Genomic DNA, 23,323 nt, shown 5'->3' with positions numbered 1-23,323 from the left:
GGGAAAATTGGTTTTTCCGATATTTTGTACGATTTCGAATATTTTAAAATGCTTTCTTCTCTGTTTTATTCACAATGTGTGTGTTAATAAATTATTGCCCTTGCAATATCCATTGCAAACCTATTTATTATACCTTTGTGCGAGATCGTGCGTATTTGCTTGCTTTCCGCACAAAACCAATAAGCGGTAAGTGTGAAATACCACATTCAATATTTCCAACCTAACACACATAACAATTTCCCTCTTCTTACCGCTTAAGCGCCACATTCATTTTACTGCTTTAGGCTTTTAACATATTATTTTTAGAGACGTTTAACATAGTAATAATTATAAATTGGAAACTTACCACTGCAATTTCACCTAAATTGCACTGTTAATTATTGTTTTTAAATATTTGCAAAAATTAAGTAAACTCTACTACTCCACAAAAGTTATTGCATTCCTGATGCAAGTAACATTAAGGAAGCCGTGAAAAAATCAACAAGATTCCAGATGCCGATGTTATTACTGCAATATGCTATATAAATAATATTGTTAAAATATTAAAATGAAAAATAAATCATTACATAACCTTATCGTTTGTTTTAAGTTCGCATTTATAGACTGGGGGAAAAAAGACAGACGTATATCTCGGCCTGCTGGAGTATAGTAAACACAGAAAACATTTTATAGCAACAATGTTGAAGATAGATATTTTGGTATTCCAAAGTTGCCGTCATTAAACAGAAAACAAGATGGAGATTTCATTGCAACTAATTAGAAATTCGTCTTTCAGGTATGTAATAAACGATCTTCGCACAAAATAATGTACGATACACGAGCGGTATGTTTGTTTTCATGTTCTCAGAAATTGAAAAAGCTCAACTACGTTTCGCTTTTTCAATCTTTTCCTCGAACATGAAGACGTCAACATACCGCTCTTGTAACGCATATTACTATTATATAAATCTAACTTCCGCGGCATGCAATTTTACCCAGTTAATCAAATTAATATTTTGATCAATAAGAAGAATCGTAATTTCACTAACATGAATTGGCGCACGACCAGTAGAAGACGCCTACATTATTACTGGACAAATCTTGTAGGGTAAAGTTGCCTATTTCCGTGAATGTCAGTCAAAGCTTTGCCGTTCGACCACAGCGCCAGACATCTTTCTCGATAGAGTGCATCTTCCGCCTACTTTTGAGATACCGGTGAACTTCCTCGCAAGATACCCAATCCCGTAACATTCAGTGAAAAAATCGTATCACGGAATTAGGGTATCACGGCATTAGGCAACTTTACCCTATATTGATCTGGTAAGGGTAGGATTATATTATATAGACCTATATACAATGCTTTTTTCCTTTTCATTTAGGAAATGTAGGAGGCGTATTGTAAAATTATTGCGAACGAAAGTCATTTACTTATATTTAAGGTATTCTTTGAATCGGACTGTACCGTGGTGTGTTTCATAATAATAATATAAGCTGCGTGTATGAAAATATAAACGACGACTCAGAACGTTATCGCAATTCATTCCTGCAGCTCACATAAACAATATTGGCTCGCCTACTGGAAATGTCATCGAGTCACCTGCCGAAATCGCTGCCTCCGGCTGTACCGTACGTGAGTTTTAAAAATTTATTTAACCGTATAGCAGGGCACGAATTAAGATTTCTGATGAGGGGGGATAGAATCCTAGAAAGAGAATATTTATTTATCTATTTTCCAATGGCGAGAATTGACGATCAAGTCATTTTCTCTAGCTTACCAGTACAAGCCAAGCACAGTCTGTTGTGCAGTTGGGTTTAAAGCTGGGCAGAACAGAGGGTATTGTTTGTCCATGATTTGTTCAGGGTTGTTGCACAAAACACATCTGTTGGATTGGTAAGTATATGCCTATCCCGTGTAGATGGTGAGTCAAACAGTCATGTCCTGACATCAAACTAACTAAATTTTGCTACAGCTTCCTTGCGGCCTTTATAGGGTTACCATCCGTCCGTCATTTCGCATGAGAGAGAGAGAGAGAGAGAGAGATTTGATTAAATTTTCAGCCCTCCAGTGAGGGTAACCACAAGGATCCAGAATACAGAACAGTTATGTTTTTTAAGTCGATTAATTAAAAAAATACTAAATTTTGGATTTGGGATGCGCTTGATGCCAAAATGTCATATTGATAAAATTACCTGTCTTGAAAATATAGATGATATTGAATGATATGTAAAGAGTCCCTAAGAATTTGTAATAAGATGTTCTGTATTTGAAAGACTTGGAATTTTAATTTCACTAATAGTTGGTAGGTAGACTGTGGAAGAGAACCTCTTGCTCCGAATAACATACCTTTGACGACCCATTGATTAACAGATATGTTATATTTAGAAGAGAGGAAAGGTAGGCATGGTTCATATATTTCTTGTTTTTCCTTGTTGACCTCGTCCGCTTGTGAGAGGTTTCTCTCAAAGCGGATGGTTAGATCTAATACCATGGCCTTATCCTTAACCCTGTCGATGTCTATGATGTCCGCGCGCCTGTTGGAATCTGCGGCCGAAATGCAGTGAACCTCTTCACAAACCTTACAACCAAAGTGTCTTAGGACTTCTGCAATACTTGTCCTCACTCTATGATGTCTGTTGTTCCGTAGCAGCTCGCTTTTCCTGCAGAATTCCAAGACGTGACCGATAGTTTCTGTCTCGTTGCAGTCAGTATGCCTACAACGGGTTGTATTAAAGGATCTGACAGGAACGGATCTTACAGGAATAAGATTGCAAGAAAGCTTCACCGCATTGACGTATTCAGATGTTGAAAGAGGTTTTTTGCTGAACATCCATGAATTAGCTGTAGGGCACTCAGCATACATAATCACTCCTTTCCCTTTATGTGCGATATTATGCATAGAATATCTAAACAAATGGTGAAAACCTATGAAACAATATGTAACTCTTTTGAATGGTTGAAGCTGGAGTACATAAAAAACATAACATATGATGACCTATTGACATGCATTGAATTCTTACAATAAAAATGTCACTATTCATGATTCTAAGCTATTTTATCAATTTTACTCTTCATTGCACAAAGATATGCCAGTCAAGTTAATTTGGACAAAGATTTAAGTTTAAATAAACAGTGGTGCAAATTCTTCAATTTCAGTAGTTCTGCGAGCACTGAAACTTTCTCAGAACTCTAAAAAATATGTCAGTTCTATTTATTTATCCCAAGTCACAATGGAAGTGCTGAGAGAGTATTTTCCCTAATATCTACTCAATGGACAAAAGAACGAAATCGCATGGTAACGGAGACAGTCAGAGGTATCATCATGGTGAAATATAATTTCAAGAACATGTCCTGTGAACAGTTCCATAGTTATTTGTTACAAGATATAAGTTTGTCTCTTCAGGCTCTTGTGCACAAAGTGGGCTCCACCGATAAGTAGGGTACAGATGTAATACTGATCCAGCAACTAGTGAGAAAACTAAGGTGAGCCATTGTTTTTATCTTTACTTAATTTTGTTCATACCAATTTTTAAAAAGTCCTCCTTTTTCCAGCAATGTCCTCTTATTTTGGATTCCATGTTCTCCTATAGAATTTCTCCTCAGGGTAACCCTATGTAGATGGTGAGCCAGGCACTCATGTCCTGACATGAAACTAAATTTTTTGCTACAGCTTCCTTGCGGCCTTTATATTTTACTTCCGTTGACAGTTCATGAATTTTTTCCCTCTGGCAGGTGCTAAATTTTTTTTTGCGTGTTTTCCATTTGAAATGCTTTCTTGATTTCTTCAATCTTCCTGTAGAGGTTTGATTTGGAGTGGATTATTGTTTGGGTTTTAGTGCTTTTTTTTGGCAAGTTGATCTGCTGTTTCATTGCCAAATAGTCCAACATGTGAAGGTATCCACTGGAAAGCTATTGACTTGTTTTGATGTCCTAGGTGCTTTAGGAGTTTACGGCATTCCAAGATGGTTTCATTTGCTGGTGTTTTGGTTATTATTATTTTCATTCGATAGGGCTCAACATTAGTCGTACTGAGTTGCTTGTTCATATTTTCGTACAGATACTGTGCGTCCTTTTGGTTACGTCGCATCCCGGTTTCTCCCACCCGCTTCTGTTGGTCCCTCTGTAAAGGCTAGTGGCTGGGCTGTCTTAGCTCTTTTCTGAAAACATTTGCTGTTAGGAATTGGACGTCTACGTAATATTATACAACTGTTTAAAATAACTTAAACAAAAGGGTCTCGTTAAGTAATTAATTGTCACGTAATTTCCCCGCTTTCTACGACGCTGCTACACTTGAACTGATAGTAGATAGCATGTCTGAGTAAATTTATCGTGCTGTACGGGCAGAAGTGAAGATTGAATTTACAGTACGTAAGGTACTCTGTTATAGAGTAGATACAGAATTTACGTACGAAGGACGAAATGGAAATTGGAATTAGGTAGGCTTTAATATAGTGCGATGTGATGATAAGCAAAAAAATAACTGAAGCCTGTATCGAAATGAACGGCCATCATTTTCAACAATTTGTTTAAATATCTACAATAGATTATGATTATTTTTCAATTTAAATGCACTTTCTATATTGTATGGTAATGTGCTGTAGACAGTAGCCTATGCTATAAACTGCATAATGAATACTAGTTTACGTAAATGGATGAACTACTTTTCTTCCCTCCTATACCTAGTAAAGTGATTTGTTTGTATTTTATGCTAGTACCATCAAACTCCAGTCGTGGAAGGGGGTAACGAACAGTGTTTCCAGTTCTCAACCGTTAATCCAAAGGTAGAGCCAGGTTAATATTAGAAATGTTAGTAAAATAAAATGATGTCCGGTACAACTGACATTCCGCAATTTTCGATTTTTCAATAGCTGAAGTCGTCGCGAAATTTATACCAGTTAGAGCTTTAGTTTGTGTTCCAACTATAATATTTTTTTGGTTCAATGTGTATCTTTTAAGATGCCTTCAAGTCGCTTAGTTTATTGCATAGTGTTTTATTGCAGAATTTGCATTTTTCTATTTCACTAGCCATACTCTGACACACATTTAACCATTTTTAAGCAAGGAATCGTGCAGCCATGCAGAACAAAATTTCTGTTGATACCTTGGTTTAGGCATCTATAAACGAAAAAGATTTGGACCTATCAGTTCACTGTAATTATTGTGATAAAGGGGACTTTTTAAATGTAGGCTATTGCAATTTACTTGCTGTACATATATAAAAAACACAATTCTTTATACGTGCACTGAAAAAATACATCCACTTCAACCGAATGAAACCTAATCCTAGACACTGTTAAAGAAGAACGTTTGAAAGATTTGAGTGATCGATATTTGATTTATTAAATGTAATAATTCTAATAGGCTGGCGAAAACTACTCCATTGATTTTTGGTTTGTTCATTAACGCTTCTAATTGGCTGGTGAAAATATATTGCTCTACAGCAATCATGTCAACTGATGCCCATAGGTGCAAGCGCGCGCTTTAGAGCTCAGGGGAGCCTGAGCGCTTTACAGCGGAAAGGAAAGAGACAGACGAAAGAGGTAGCATATGCGTTAGTTTTGTAAAAATATAGACTATATATTTCTTTCCTTCCTTTCCCCTTTTTGTTCTCTCTATCAGCCGATGAATTTATTATTATAGCCTTTTTATTGTGAATTTTACTTAATTTTCGTATTCCTTTTCTTTTTTATTATTATTTTATTACATTCCATTTTGTTATATTTTTCCTTACGTTTTCCATATTAACTATTTGTACAAAATGAATTGCTTTTAATATATTCCAATGTATTTTACTTTCTTTTTTTCTATTATGCTATTATTTTCATGTCGTTTAGTGTCGATTTTATTATGTTATTATTATTTGTTTTAATAGGTATGTTAGTATTCTGTTCTTTAACTTTATGTTAAATTTTAACTGCTTGTATACTTTGTGACCTGGTAGAGTGTAAGAGAAGGCCCTATGGCCTTAACTCTGCCAGTATAAATAAAGAATTGTTATTATTATTATTATTATTATTATTATTATTATTATTATTATTATTATTATGCCGCTTGGTCGAGCTATATACAGGGACGGCCAGCACTGATTCAATAGATAAAGGGAAGAGAACTTATTAAAACTGTATCCATGTTAATTTTTAGATTTGTCTGAGAAGTATAAGTGCATTATAAGAATGTAAGTTTTTAATTTTAATGATCATTTTTCACAAGCTCGTTTTTTATTCAAAAGGAATATTTTCTCAAATTTTTTTTACAGAAAAGTGAAATTTTCAGATACCGGTATGTTTATTTTGTAGTCTTACAGGTATTGAAACAATGTTTTCGTAAATCTAATATATCGTAAATACGTATTACTGAAGATAGTATATTGAGAAATGCTACGGTCAGAATTCTTACAGTGATCATTGATTCAATATGACAGTATTGACTTTTATTTATTATCACAGTGAAGATGGTGTATTAAAAATTTTGAAAATATTTGAATGGAAAATGTTTGTAAGGAAATGAATTAACAAAGCAACTACTGTTACATAATAAACAAAACATGTGCCCATGTGTCGTAAAAACGTCAGCTCTATAGCTTCAGCAGATTTTGAGAAAATAATTTAATAGTCTGATGACAGGAGGTTGAGCACCAATATCACCTTAAACACATAATGCGATACGAGTTTTGTTATGTAATATTAGTTACAGTTAAAACATATACATAGATAACTTTGCTTTGTACTATAATATTCTTTTGATTAGTTTATTGATTACTCTCATAAGGCTAAAGATACCATAAATATTAATTCCAACGTATCATGCCATATTCAGTCTCTTTCTTTGGGATATCACTTTATTTATTTTATTTTATTTTATTTTTTATTTATTCATTTGTTGTTGAACATAACAGGCAAAGCCCAAATTACAATGTTCACGACTAACAAATTAATTATGTTTCATTCACTTAGTACAGTATTGTTGTACTACTATGGAATTTATGTGAATATTCCTTCTTAACTCTGTATCATTTATTGACGTTTAAACCATAACAGCAATATTAAAAAATTGGTGTTAGTAGGCTACTTTTGTTTTACAGACAATATAGATAATATCAAATAGAAAGAAGCCATATAAAAATAACGACATAAAATTTCACGTTCCGTTTAAAGTTTGTGCACCACTGTTTTCTTATTTCAACAGGCTGCTTATTCATATACATAAGCCTTCTTTCTTCCATATCTAGTGCTTGAAACCCGCGCACGACGTCAAGGTCAGAAAAATGCGCTTGCTTTGACATCACTGCTCTACAGTCTACACGCACGAGTGTGGCAATGTTAAAAAATTTGCTGTCTGATAGTGAAATGGAGTGAGTGCTATACTTTATAGATCTTTAGTATAGAGCTCACTGGTGACATGTGAAACCGCCGGCATAAAGCTAAAATTAAACTGAAAACGGCTAGAAAATCCGCTATCTGCTAGACAGAAAATATTCCAGCTAGATTGAGGTCGCAATCCGCTAGATCTGGCGGAAATTCCTCTGTTTTGGCAACACTGCTGAGAAGACTGATAGGTCACTCCCTATTTTTAAATTGTTATAATTTCTTTATTCATGAATCGATTCTGTTAAAACTAACGCCATTATACTCTTCATTCATTGAGGTTTCTTTTTCTTTTTCTTCAGTTGAAATGCTGCCTCTGTTGAGAGTGGAAGAGCGGGCCAGAATAGCAGCTCGTTATGGGGTTTGGGGATCTGTGATACGATTACAAAGTACGTGTAGAGCTGAGCGTGGGATCCGTGCAATACTGGGAGCAAAAACAATTTAAAATTGCCATCGGAAGCTACTAACAGGCAGTGTAGGTGATGCAAGGAGACCAGGAAGACTGTTAACTTCAAGGACACCAGAGAATGTTGACAGAGTTCGTGATGTGTTCATAAGGAGCCCGAAGAAATCACTGCGTCAAGAAGCTCATGAAAGTGGTCTTTCACGTTATGTACAGGATTGTTTCCGATCTCTGATAACGAATTTGAATGGCATCATGTGTGTCACAAATCACACCGACAGCTGATTGCGACGAGAGGTGAGAGACCAGTAGTGAGTGATTTCATAATCAGAGTGCACGGTGTATCACAGTAGCAATGCCCAAGAAAATCGAGCCTTTTTGGGAGGAGTACATAACAACCCTTTCCAATGCCAAGTACAGTTACGTGAAAATCATAGGAGCCTGCAAAAAAACGTGGTTTCGTTATTTCCAAGAAAGGCATCTTGTGTGTACCTAATAGAATTGGCAAAGCTCGGATGGGATTAATTCCAGAGTGGAAAAAGCAAACAAATTCATCCCCCGTCACAACGGAACCTCGTTAATGCAGGCTTCTTTATTTTCACTTAACTGTACTTGGCATTGGAAAGGATCGTAATGTACCCCTCCCAAAAAGACTCGATTTTCTTGGAAATTTCTGCTGTGAGTCGCCGTGCACTCTGACTAATGAGATCACTCACTACTGGTCTGTCACCTCGCGCCACAGTTCAGCTGTCATGTGACTCCTGACGCACATGAAGTCATTCAAATTCGTTATCAGAGATCGGAAACAACCCTGTAGTTACAACCATTTTTAAGAAAGATCTCACTTTTAAGCCATGGAAGCCACATTACGTGCAGCAATTGTTTTCTGACGACTGTGACAGAAGAATGGAGTTTGCAGAAATTTTCTTGTGTTGGAAAAATGATTGGTCCGAACTTTTTCAGAATATTCTGTGGTCTGATGAGGCACATTAGTGGCTTTTTAAAACAGATAGAACTATCATTATTGGGCACTCGTAAGCCCGCACGATTGTGTTGAAAAAGCACAGGGACGTCCGAAGTTGGTCAACAATGTTCCACGAAACTTTTTGCAGGCAGCAGTAGCGAACGTATCAGCTCGCGTAAGGAAATGTGTCCAGAATGGTGGGGCTTAATTGGAGAATTACCAGGATCTCAAACAAAACCTCAAGGAGTGGTGTTTCTAATAATACTAGTTATAAACAATTTGGTTAATAAATAAAGAAATTATAACAATTTAAAAATAGGGAGTGACTTATCAGACACACTCTACATATGAGATGTTTTTAAGCTGTACAATAAAGTCGCGCCCCTATTAAAGAAATAGAGCCGTTATTGTTTCTCGAAATACGAGAAAAATTTTATTGAACTTTACCATCAATAATCTCACTACTGCTGGACCCATATTTAAATCACTCTGTAGCTATCGTCGTAGCTCAGGTGGTAGCGCGCTTGCCTTCTGATCCGAAGTTGCACTTGGAGTGGGTACGATTTCAGCTTGGGCTGATTACCTGTTTTTTTTTTCGAGGTTTTACGAAACCATAAGGCGAATGTCTGATAATCTATGCGAATCCTCGGTCTCATATCGCCAAACACTATCTCGCTGTCACCAATTTTATCAACACAAAATAATCCTGTAGTTGATACAGCATCGTTACATAACCAAGTAAAAAAAATAATCAGTCGATGTATAATATCACAATTACATATAGTAAAACAGTAAAAAATTTAGGAGTATATTTAGATTCAAATTTAAATTTTCAAATTTAACGACGCTGTATCAACTACAAGGTTATTTAGCGTCGATGGGATTGGTGATAGCGAGATGATATTTGGCGAGATGAGGCCGAGAATTCGCCATAGAGTACCTGACATTTGCCTTATGGTTGGGGAAAACCTCGGAAAAAACCCAACCAAGTAATCAGCCCAAGCGGGAATCGAACCCGCGCCCGAACGTAACTCCGGAACAGCAGGCAAGCGCCTTAAATCGCCTTAGCCAACAGAGCTACGCCGGTGGCTAAGAAAACTTTTTCCATAATTTATTCCCTCAAACAATTAACCAACGTTCTACCTCTCAGCCTTAAAAAGAAACTGATCCAAACTTTAGTGATGCCCCACTTCGATTATTGAGATTCTCTATTCACGAATGTACAGTAAATCCTGGTCTTGCCCACAGACTACAGCGTGTTCACAGTATCTGCGTCCGTTTCGTTTGTAACATTAGAAAATTCGATCATGTAACACCGTCACTAGAATTGTTGCCTTGGAATCCACTTAAAGAAAGAAGATTCTTCAATTCCCTCTTATTACTATTTAATTTCCCTCCACATCCCCTTACATAGCATCTCGTTTTGTTTACCTTTCACTACCTCGAACCGGGAACTACCTTCTCTCTATTCCACTGCACAGAACTTCCTTCTACTCAACATCTTTCAGCATATCGATTCCACTCCTCTGGAATTCTCTCCCTGACCATGTCAGAGACTGTCGTACAATATCAAAATTCAAATTTAAATGAAAGGATCACATTCTAGTTCATGGAATTGCTTGTTGAACACCCGTCAGGTTGCGCAACTTCGGCTTAACCCATAACATATAATAAAATATTGTAACTATATTATAGTAAAATTGACAAATATAAAAAGTATTTATTATTATTATTATTATTATTATTATTATTTTATTATTATTATTAGTTATCACTATCATTATTGCTATCTTTGTTTTGCTTTCTTTTTTTTTTTCTTGTATTAGCTCGATGAGAGCTCTATAGTGTTCTTTTGACTCTGTTGACCCTCTATAGGGGTTTAATTTGATTTGTATTATTTTCATCAATGTTTGTATTTTTTGTTGTTGTATTTTTTGTGCTATCTGGTAGGATGGAAGAGAAGGCTTTATGGCCTTAATCCTATCAGATTAAATAAATAAATAAATAAAGAAAGAAAGAAAGAAAGAAAGAAAGAAAGAAAGAAAGAAAGAAAGAAAGAAAGAAAGGAAGGAATGAATGAATAAATACGTCGTCTCTGAAGTCTTTTCTGTTTCGATCAATTCATCGTTGCCTCTTAGACACAATCCCAAATCGGTGGAGGTGGCGATATACTTAGAAACACCAACACTAGCTATGAGCTATAAGATACGAGTAAGCTATTAATACTACCATCGTGTTCTTGTTGTACCTACCATTATTGTTAATATAAGTTGGATTTACATAATGCAGACTGGTTGCTAGAAAAACAGATTATTGTCAGAACTCATAGCAGTGCTGTTATAGAACTAACCAGGCTTAGGATCCGAGACAACTTAAGAATGAAGTGAAGTTAACAGTACAACGGAGTATAGATGGAGTGAGGTGGTGCATTGAGCTTTCTTAAACTGTGCGTTAGTGTACAATCCGGTTCGTGATCAGAGGTACAGTTAGTGATGGAGCAAATAATTTAAATACCGTTATATTGATATTACAATAATTGCAAACCTAATTTCGATAATCGATATTGCAGAAAATTATCAAATTGCATTTTCAGATGTACATTTACTGTATTACAATAAAATTACTTAAATTTTAATATTCCTTTTTACCATTGAAATTATCATAACAGTCAAAAGCATTGTATTGGATTAGTGCATAAGTTTGTAGCGTAAATAAATACTTGGTTGCTATGGAAACATGGATAGTAGATGAATTAAAGTACAGAAAAACGCTACGAACGTATACACCAATCTAATAAAATTGTAACAATAAACAATACATTTTCAATACCATATGATGTAAGTCCTATCCTAAGTCAAAATTGTGGTGGGGGCAAGGGGTGGCTTAAATGACATAGTGGGAAAGAGTTAAGTGAGTATTTGATATTGGGAAACGATTCAATTCTAATTTTATATAGGATTCAATCCAAGACACAGATATAATGCTCTTTTCTACCTAACAACGTAATAATTTTTAAATGTAAGTAAACAGTGCTTAGAATGTTACAAGTTTTAAGAAACTTCACAGTTATATATTATTACGATGTACCGAAGTACATATGATATTTCCGTGCAGAAATTCTGCGTCATCATATGATGATGGATGAGTGGAACAGAGAAAAATTCTCTCCGGCACCGGGATTTGAACCCGGGTTTTCAATTCTACATGCTGACGCTCTATCCACTAAGCCACACCGGATTCCCATGCCAATGTCGGATCGAATCCTCTCAGTTTGTTCCACCTCTTGGGTTCCCTCTAGTGGCCTACCCTCAGGCACTGCGTCATAGATGTATGACAGTGGCACAACTTCCATACATGTGCAAAGGTGCACTCGTTATGAGTGACTAAGTGACCGGGATCCGTCGGAGTAAGCGCCGTCTTTAATCACTAAGTGATTATTTTTCGCATATCACATATTATTACGATGCACCGAAGTACATATGATACTGCCGTGCAGAAATTCTGCGTCATCATATGATGAAGGATGCGTGGAACAGAGAAACTTCACAGTTGATTTGATACAATCCTTCTATAGTAAAACCCGAGTCACACGGGGATAGTTTACAGGAGTCAAGTGCTCGAAGCCTCTAAACTTGATGCTATATTTGTGATCACACGGAGACATTAAACTTGAAACCATGCTTGAAAAAAAGCGCGCGCTGAATGTTGTATTCGCAGTGGTGTTTTAATTCTTGTATTTTGTTATAGTTAATAAAAATCAATAGTGAACTGACATTTTTAGTTTGGTGAAACTGAAGATGCCACCAGCACATATTAAAGCATGTGTGCAGCTAATTGGCGCCTTGTTATTGTATGAATTACAAAATATTCTTGAAAAAAAGGAAAAGAGAACATGGGTTAAGAAATGGATTCGTAGAAGAATTATGCACGGTGCATCTAATACCTTGTTGAAAGAATTAACTGAAGAAGATCCTGCAGAATACAGGAAGCATCTCAGGATGAGTCCTGTTTTAAGGGTTTTTAACTAATTTCGAACCACTTCTACGTCTATGTTTTCGAAACCTTGTTTCATGAGTTCACTGACTAGTTTCTGGAATAATAATTCCCGCTTGTTTTTATTGAGGTATTCTTTGTCACGTATATTCCATACAAGTTCATACTTCTCATACACTTTCAAAAAACTGTACGATATCGTTGGAATTCAACTTAGGGGCGCTCATTATTAATTTACTTCGACAATAGGCCTAAAACTACAAACTTCCTACTTGCCAAGTTGCTACAAGTTCGCATTCACACGCGGGAAGTGGTGGAGTCAAGTTGGTCACGTGACGGGAAAGTGGACACAAAAGTTGACGGGTCGTCAACTCAAATTCTGCTTGACCGCCAAGTCACAACTTGACTGTCTCGACCATATCACACGGGGAAAGTTGAAGGAAAGTCGACTTGCTCCAAGCACTTGACTCCTGTAAACTATCCCCGTGTGAATTAGCCTTAAGTTCCCATTGCAAGTTATTGTTATACTCCAACATTCTAAACAACAATGGTGATAATGATAGGGATAGAATATTTATGCACTAAAAGATAACATAAGAAAGCAGAATGTCAGTACTATGTTGTGCATAGAAATCACAGCCGTAAACAAATGTCACACCGGTATAAAGTCCTTGTTTCTCTTTCCATATCAGAATATAGAAATAAATTTTTGATAGCCGTTTTGAGGTCAGACTGTTCTCTTTGAGGGTGGGAGTTGCTCATGCCTTGGGGAACATTAATAACCATAATAAAACAGCAATACGTAGATAAACTCCCATCTGTCTCACTTCGCATACGTTGCATTTTGAATTTGGTGCTGCTGTTTGATTTCGAATTCCATTCCAGCCAATTAGAGTACGGTATTGATTGTTTTGGATATTTCAAGGTTGCACAATAATTATGTACCATAACTGTCCACCTTCATTAGCGCCATCTCTCGGGAATTATCGGAGTTGTCTAGGTTGAATGTTGTTGTTGATAATGATAATAATTCCACAAAAAAGAAACGATAAATTTATGACAAAACGATATATTATACGATATATTGAATTAAAATGTCGATAATGATATATCGATATATCGAAACGAAAATATCGGTATTTCGTAAAAACCGATATAGCATTCCCATCTATAGGTACAGTATTCTTCCGTCTCTCCCTACGAAACGAACTCAGGCCACCACAGTGCATTTCCAATTCATAGTGAACAGTTTTTTTCGAACTAGTTTCAAGTATGTACATGGTTGTTTATTGTCGTCGAGGGCCATGAAATTTGTGAGGTATGTATGCTACTTCATTTTCCACCGTCACTAGATTGTACTATTAACAGTAGAATATAACACAGCACATTGACATCGTCGTTGTTTACATTCACAGTATGTCTGTCTACTATGTTCAAGGAACTCTATAGTCAAGTTGTGCGTACATTGGTTGCTAAAGTGTCCCGGATCCTAAGCCTGGACATAACAATACTAATGGATTATAGCTGATTTTCCCTAAATCTTCAGTAGGTATTCATGTCCACGGATGTCAGAATCATCGCTTTCAATCATTTTAGTTGTTATAATGTGTCGGATGTACGGGATATCACTTTATTTTTACTTGAATTTTTATTGTACCTGCGTTTCTGAGTGTACTTGACTCCCACCCCTTTCACTAATGCCGTCAGTCACACAAACTTAAGGCCGCTGTTGCATTCGAAGTCTGTTAGCAGTGAAGTAAACAGTACAGAGTATAGTGTGTTTCAGAATTAATATTGTTGCGTTTTCTATAGAAGAAAGAGGCTATAATTATTGACGCTTATTATTTTCGCACAGGTACGGTGTGTAGCATGACTGAATAACTTTATATGTGTGAACTGAGCACAAGCGAAGATTAGAGTTACCGAACGTATAAAATGGTACGGTACTTGACAACATTATTTAATCGAAAGTTTTGTTTTACTGTTTCTAGGTATGAAGGACGATGATGGAAACTGGAATTGCAATATAACCGAATGTGAACAACGGTTTTCTCCACGGTTTCCTGATTATGTCATTACGGAATATTTTCGTAGAAATGTCATTAATCTGGTAGATAAATTTAGAGTAACAGGGTATGTAGAAAGGAAGAAAAGTGCAAGACGGCCAACAAAGGTGACAGAAGATGCTGGAGAAAGGATGCAGCGGAGTCCTAATAAGCCGGTCAAGAAGCTAGCTGTAGAAATTGGGATTTCTTACGGAAGTCCTCACAAAATGCTCGGAAAGATATTAGGAATGTTCCCATACAAAGTATTCGTAGTTCAGAGCTTAAACCTCCTGACTTCACAGCAAGACTTCAATACTGTCATTGGTTCCAGCAACAGATAACAAACTAAATCCTAAACCTAACCTTTTATACAGATGAAACATGGTTTCATCCCTCTGGGTATGTCAACAGTAAAAATTTCCGGATATTGAGTACAAACAATCCGTATGAATTTATTGAAACACCCTTGCACGCAGAGAAAATTGGAGTCTGGGCTGTCATGTCACGAAGAAGGATCATAGGACCAATATTTTTGATGAAACTGTAAATGTACTGTATACTGAGAACAATTGTTTAAAAAATTCTTAGAAGTCCATGATGATGAATTACAAGAGGGATATTTCCAATAAGATGGTGCTACTGCACATACTGTTGGCAGTACAATAAACCTCTTGAAAGCATTCTATGACATAAGATTAATAAGCGGAGGATTATGGCCCCTCAGGTCGCCCGATTTGAGTCCTTTGGATTATTTTTTGTGGGGTTGCTGTAAAACAGATGTGTTTGCTAAGCATTCGGCAACGGTACAAGAACTAAAATATTACATTCAAGAAACGATAAATTAAATTTCAGAGAATATGCTTCAAAATGTTTTTAATAATATACGTAAAAGAATTGAAGCCTGCATTGTAACGAACGGCAACCATTTTCAACAACTTGTTTAAAAATTCAGATTAGTTTATTTTGAATTGAGGTAGCTAGAAGCAAAGGGATGCAAGTGACATTTCTAATAACATGAGTTAAGTGCATCCAGGGTAAGCTAAAGCATATAAAATTTTAGCGGCAAAAGGATATATCTTTTAACCACATCACACGTTAAAATTTAAATTAAAAATTTCACCGATTTTTCGAAAGCTTAAATACTTTGAACCCCATTTTCTCAAAAGTAACTTAAGTTCACTTACATCTCTTTGCTTCTAACCCCCGCAATTTAAATGACTCTCTAAATTGTATGTTAACAGCGGTAATATGCTGAATAAAGTAGACATTACATAATGAATACAAATTCCTGAAGAGTTGAATTTGTGAAAAAAATTGTTACTACTCTACTGTATTTTGATAAAATACCGTAAAAGTAATGATGAAACTGAAAATGGTAACACCGTATTTCCCTGTAACATAAATGGATACACTACTTTTCTCTCCTCCTATAACTAGTAAAATGATTTGTTTACATGTTGCACTAGTAACACCAAACTCCTGTAATGGAAGCGGGTTAACTGTGTTTCCGAGTATAGCCAGGTTAATGTTAAAAATGTTGGTAAAAATAAAGTGATGTCCCTGTACTATAACACCAACTTTTACTAATGTTTTTATGAAAATAAACTATCTTGAATGGCGAAACATTAAAGAACGCTATTCTTGGGATTACTTAATTAACTTTTGGCTTAGAATAAAACAATACGTAAAAAGTATCGTAAAAATAATACAGTGTTTGCAATTTTAAAAATATCACTGTGCAATACATATATGTGTTAAGTGCGTAATAGAATCTCGGAAACAGAACATACTAGACAGACACACGCACGCACACACGCGCGCGCACATACACACACACACACACACTCTCTCTCTCTCTTTTTTAACTTTTCCTCGATTCTGTTATATGTAGGCCTACTTATCATCAGAGACATCATTTGGGGGATTTGTCGAAGATTAATACAAATTAATAATTGAGTAATACTACTAAAGGAAAAAATTAGAATTGTGCTTTTAATATTAAAATATCCCACATTTAGAACGCTTAAGAAATAAAAATCAAGCTAGTTAATGACTTTATTGAAATGAAACTTGAGTGTTACTGTTTGCTACATAGTGGTAGTTACCTATTTCAAATAAAAGAAGTGCTAGTCTATATTTATTTTGTTAATTTGAATTAAATTTTTATAAATAAAATTGTTTATGTTCATTTGTTCGCACCTACAACAAATGAATGTCAATTATTTATCGTATAAGTAGGATAAGAAGTTAAAACTAGGCCTATGTGTGGAAGCTGGAAATGTACTGTATGTGGGGTAAACTTGACGAGAAAAGAAAAGAAAAAATAAATTATGATCTCAGTTCCATTTTGTGACTTAAATAAAAAAAAAACTAAAAAAATGGAGAAAAATAATTACCGGTACCTTTAAACCTATCTTTAGTCAGACCCTTCTTCAGTTACAAGCCGCAGCCATACGTCGGCAACGCTGTAATTAACTGTCAAGCGGAGGCCTACTTTCCAGAACATGTGTTTGTGTTAATTCCGATTTTCAATGTAAATTAATGTTACAATATAAGTGTGTGCCGATGGAATTATGTTCGCGGTAGTACCAAACGTTGATTGTTGATATATAATAAACTAAGTGCGTGTTGGCGATAAAAGCAATACAATAAATTAAACTATGGCTGCAGTCTTTAGCAATTTTTACGGTTATTATTAATGACAAAGTGATTGACAATTCTTCTAAATATTAAATATTGTATAAACTACATGTTTATAGTCTTACTTGTGGTTTGTGGTGTATCAGTATTCTAGCCAAATTATTGGGTCTCGCCTGCTGCATCAGTAAAGTTACGCCGTTGATTTTCAAGTTCATTGTAAACAGCTGTTTTGTGATCCCAGAAATGTTGCAGTTTTGTTGAAGATTCGGAATGCCTGCTATACATCAGAACTACCTATAATTTGTAGATGCATACTCTCACTTTTTGGTTTTCAAGGTTTATTTATTAATATTATTTCTTTGTAATAAATTAGTTGTAAACATGTTTCTTTTCACTTCGTATTTACTGGATTTAAAGTTCACTGAGTTTACGCTAATTGGCACATACTTAATAGATAATGATGTGTTTTGTTACGTATTATGTTGAAGGCATGTTTCTTCATTTTCTCATAGATCTTTATGCTTGGCCTAACTGTATTTATTTTACATCCTCATACTTTATTATAATATATCAATAGTTTCTTTTGTTTACATTTTTATTTTATTTGCATAGTTTACATTCTTAGCTTGTTTTCTGTAGTTGGGCCTATATTTATGTAAAATTATATTAAAAAAATTATAACAAATAATTTAGGATAACAGTATTGTTATGGTGACTGGCGAGGTTCAAACTAAAACTGGCTTCCTGGGCATCTGAAATATTTATAGAAAAGCACAACAGATAATCACATGAAATTAAAATTAGGCCTATATGATATCCTAGACCTTTCACGTCAGAGGTGAAACAACATAAAGGGGCAAATCATTGTCAATTTACTAGCCACATAATGGTTAATTGATTGGAATAGGGTATTGCGAAAGGACATCGTTATTTTATTTATTTTTGGTACAAGTAACATTTCTTTAAGTATTTATTTATTTTCCCTTGTACCATCAATAAAAAACACGTATGCTTTTAATTTTTTAAGTTATAAGTGGTTGTATGCAAGTACTTACGCGGTATTCTGAAACTCAAATAAAATACCATTTCGGATTCCGTAATAAATTACGTACATCACTACACTGAATCTTGATCATATGCACTTAGTTTTGTATCAATTAATGTCGCAAATATACATGTGACAACGAAATCAAAGCACTGAAACGTCAAACGTCATGCCTTTATTTCGCCTCCGCCCGCCTCCACTCAGCGTTGCCAAATCTACCCATGCTCCGGTTTGTAACTGAAGATGGCTCTGGTTTAGTGCATATGATACGATTTAAATCCCTTTGTTTATGGTCAAGTTGACCCCACTTTATGGTATGAAAAATGCTTCATTTCCGAGGAAATAGGGAGCGAGTACGACACGCAATATACCCTGTAAGTTATATTCTTAAAAAAAAAAATGTTGCTCTCCCTCTCCAGCAAAAACTAAAATGACGCCAACGCTTACTACCTTTATATCGCAGTATACTGTTGTGGAACGCAACAACGCAATCAATTGAAATACAAATGTGAAAGCAATTTTGTGGAACAGTTTTTCTGATTTACGAGTATGTGTGCTACTAACTGACAAATTTATGTGTATTTGACATTGTGTAGAATCGGCTTGTGATAAATTAAATTCATGAAACACTGAAAAGTTCATGTATTGAATACTTTGACCTTGCATTATGTATGCCTAATCTGTACGCCGAGAGTTGAAGCATTCTTTTCAGTTTGACTTAAGGATGTGATGACACGTTCACAGAAACATGATATCAAGAGTTTTAAATATAAGAGGGAGCGTTAAAAAGTAAACTTAATAAATATTTTATTAATTGAATATGTACAATAAGATTACAAACACTTTTCAACACAGTATAACAGGAACACTTACATTGAACGTAGTGGGGACTATGTTGAAAAGTGATTGTTTGTAGTCTTATTGTACATATTCAATTAATAAAACAATTATTAAGGTTACTTTTCGACTCTCCCTCGTATTTCAAATGAAAACGGGATTTTACTTGGAATCGACAATATGAACGTGACGACTCCTGAACACACCCGTCTATCTACGTTGTTCGCTTTAGCCAGTCATGCCCATAGGCATTTGTTACTTTATTTTATTGTCAAATCTGTGGAAATGCTTGCACGACTCGATATAGTCCTACTTCACTGCTGCAGAATTTCCATAAATGTATTTCGTTTTCAAAATGATAGAGTATTAAAAATTAAAGTTGGCATAAATAGTTGTGGCGTGTTTGCTCTCCTTTCGTTATGCACCCCCACCCCCGTTCCCCGCCGCGAGATCTAGCTCCCCCCTCCTTCCATACTCACACATACACCCAGCATTGAGCTAGTCAAGTAGTCTGGCATAGCATTACCATTCCGGCTGAAAGTCGTGCACGCTTAGCTTCGCGGCACCACCGACCATAGCCGAGTTCATCCCCCGTGTGTCACTCGCAAAAAATACATACGCCTATATACTGGTGATAAGAGCGACCACAGTTATCACCGTCATCAGCGGACGAATCACAGCGCATGCGGCCAGCTGCTTTCTTGGAATGACTTCTTCGAGGCTGGATTATCTGTGAGCATTCGGTAAGTGCAACTTGTTATCGGTTTCGTGATAAAACAGTCTGATTAACCATGTGCTGTTATGTGAGTAAGGTTATGGCATTTAATGGAAAACTCTCTAGCCTTTATCTCGGCAAATCATAAAAATTCTCTTTTTGTACATGCGTGTGTGTTATGGCGCTGTATTACATTTCCTGTGCTGATAAGTAATCGTAAACGTTTATCAGTAATTCGTGATGATAAAACGTAGTATCTATACCACGTGGCAGTTTTATGTGTATACAGTTTCAATATGTTTGAAGGAAGGCTGTATTAATCTCGGCTCCGGTCAGGCAATTTATATTACCTGCCTTCCAGATTTGTCGCACAAAATGTAACGAGTATCGGTGCTTTATGAACGGAATCGCTGCGAGATTGTGTTCAATGTGGCAAGACATTTCTGCGGTTCGCGTTGGCAGCCAGCTTTACGAGGATTTCAGTGTAAGGCGCAGTTCAAAGTTTCCGTCGCTTCAGTGACTTAACTTTTCAAATCTGTAGTGCAAATAAAACAAATGTGAAACAAGAAAACAACATTCTACCAGCGTGTATTCAATTTGTGAACAGTTTAAATAAATAATTTAAATGAAATTATACATCCACTGCACTTTATATACCTAATATGTTGTGTGTAGGAATAGGGCCTAGATAATGTATGTATCTAGTTGAAAACATTTACTAGCAATATCTATCAGTATTAATGAACCGACTGTGAATAATGTTATGATTTTTGTGCATGTCTAGCATATTTTAGGAGAAAGGGCGATGAGAATATGTTATTGCATATTTCGCTTTATTACGCAGGATTTCTAGCATGATATTACATTCAATATAAATGGTTTGCATACGTTTTCGAAATGGTATGTATTCTAGAATCTAGATGTTTGAGTAATGCGTTGAAACAGATTTCGACATACAGTTATGTAAATAAAGCTAATAACTATTTCATCAACTATATATATAGCCTAAGCCGGAAGCTGATATATCGTAGTTTGTATCACATTGCTGGGAAGTAAATGTTTAGCATTTCTAACCAAAATTTCACTTCAATTTGTACACTTGAAAAGCCTACACATTTTTGTCTACAGGAGGCACTGCAATAATCCAAAACGTTTATTTTCACACAAGCGAATTATTTTCGAAAGTAAACGTTCTGAATATGACTAAGTTGCTGTCCTTTTTCTGGAACGTCCACCTTGTGCCCTGACTAATAGCTGACACGTGGAAGACCTTCAGACATTGTGCGATATATTACAAAGAACTTGTAGGTGGTTTGGAAGCAATTATTTGCATACGACCGACGTCGACGTGGCGGTCCCGATATCACACAACAAAATCCTACCTGTTGCCTCGCAGACGTTCCACGCGGCCAGCACAACTCACAACTCTTGACTCTTGAACACGAAGCATGAACTGAAGGGAACAATTATCAACCACACCTCCAGGCTTCCCATCCCCTCTTCTTTGTCCGATTATCACAGCAGCCGACTTAAGATAAAAACCTATGCAGACATATAGTAATAGCGCTTGTACACAGTACGTCAGTGTGGGTAAAAATTATCAGAATACGTAGCGATAACATTCGATATACATAGAGGCAGACTGGGGGAAGCAAGATAAGCGACCCCCCCCCCTTCTGTTACACTGCTGCTAGATTAGCTAGTTTATTTGTTCCCGTATGGAAGTGATTGGTTCTGCTGTATTTTCGCTCCCAAGTCCCAAGTTGCTAGGCTGCCAAGAAGCAAAGAAATGCGATCATTACATAATTATTTATTTTTTATCGTGTGCTAGGCTTAATTATTTCTTTGCTGCGTTACCACATGACTTACGAGAGAGTTGTTTCTTCATAAATTTAGGGCGAAGTAAATCGGTCAAAATACGCCTCGCAATTCTTTCACTGTGATCCGGTTACGGCGAGGAAGATTTTGAGTTTTGTCGAAGTCGTGTGTTTATATTCAATTTCATCGACGTTTTGAAACTACTCCCAGGTTTCATCGTGGCATGGGAATCTTCCAAAATCATCAGGTACTGTAAAGGAAAACTTTGATACTAAAATTAGGTGTCAATACAAACTGTAAGGCGCAAGTAAAACCTGTTTTTGTGTAGTCTCTTGGAACAACGCGACTTTCCTTTCCTTATCGGCTAAAACCGTAGACCAAGTAGACATTCTGTCTTCAACTTTCTATATCATACTCGATTTCAATTGACAGATAGGGTGGGAAACTTTTTTACAAGACTTTGATAGTCCAATACACAGTTCACATTAAACATTGAATTATAAGATAGGTACCCGACGCCATTGCAAAGCAATAACGACTTTACATCACCATCATTTTTCACCTTTACAGCATAGAAATAACTTATAAAACATTAAAGGAGGAGCTTTTGTCACAAACGTAGATGTATGACAGTGGGACAATGTCCACATATGTGCAGAGGTGCACTCGTTATGAGTGACTAAGTGGCCGGGATCCGACGGAATAAGCGCCGTCTTAAATCACTAAGTGATTATTTTTCGCATATCATGTATATTATTATTATGTACCGAAGTACATATGATATTTCCGTGCAGATATTCTGCGTCATCATGTGATGAAAGATGAGTGGAACAGAGAAAAGTTCTCTCCGGCACCGGGATTTGAACTCGGGTCCCACTGTTATACATCTATGACGCAGTTCATGAGGGTAGGCCACTAGAGGGAACCCAAGAGGTGGAACTTAAACTGAGAAGATTCGATCCGACATCGAGATGGGAATCCGGTGTGGCTTAGTGATTAGAGCATCGGCATGTAGAGCTGAAAACCCGGATTCAAATCCCGGTGCCAGAGAGAATTTTTCTCTGTTCCACTCATCTTTCATCACATGATGACGCAGAATATCATATGTACTTCGGTACATCGTAATAATATATATAAATAAATACATTAGACAAGCAGATTTAATTTTCACTCTTGGGTTGGACAGAATAAGTAGAATTCTCTATTACTAGCAATGTTATTTCTGTATATATCCGAAGTCACAAATCACTACATCTCGCCAAAAAATTGTAATCTTGTAAAATTTTGACTTGTTCCACATCTTAAAGCTTCAATGCTAATGTAAGATTTATGAAATACAATAAATGAAATTGGGGGGGGGGGGGAAGTCAGAACGAATTCAGTCTATAGAAAAAAAATTCAAACTTGTGAAGCATCCTAATAAAAACTGAATATGTTGTCGGTAGTTATTATTTTGAAAAGTAAATCTCAGATTATCAGGGGCCGCAATAAATGAGGTCTGGGCCGCCAGTTGGCTACCGCT

The 23,323-nt window shown here is 36.1% G+C and overlaps 1 long non-coding RNA gene across 1 annotated transcript in view; it reads right to left on the bottom strand.

Moving 5' to 3' along the window:
• Positions 1-21,572, bottom strand: part of LOC138696085 (uncharacterized) — a 138,554-nt gene extending 116,982 nt beyond the window's left edge. Inside the window, exon 1 of the long non-coding RNA XR_011331230.1 lies at positions 21,366-21,572. This is a non-coding gene — a long non-coding RNA (uncharacterized lncRNA). The remainder of the gene's footprint in view (positions 1-21,365) is intronic.
• Positions 21,573-23,323: the final 1,751 nt, after the last annotated feature.

This window comes from Periplaneta americana, chromosome 3, assembly GCF_040183065.1.
Source record: "Periplaneta americana isolate PAMFEO1 chromosome 3, P.americana_PAMFEO1_priV1, whole genome shotgun sequence".
Taxonomy (NCBI): domain Eukaryota; kingdom Metazoa; phylum Arthropoda; class Insecta; order Blattodea; family Blattidae; genus Periplaneta; species Periplaneta americana.
This window is presented reverse-complemented; position numbering and strand designations above follow the sequence as displayed.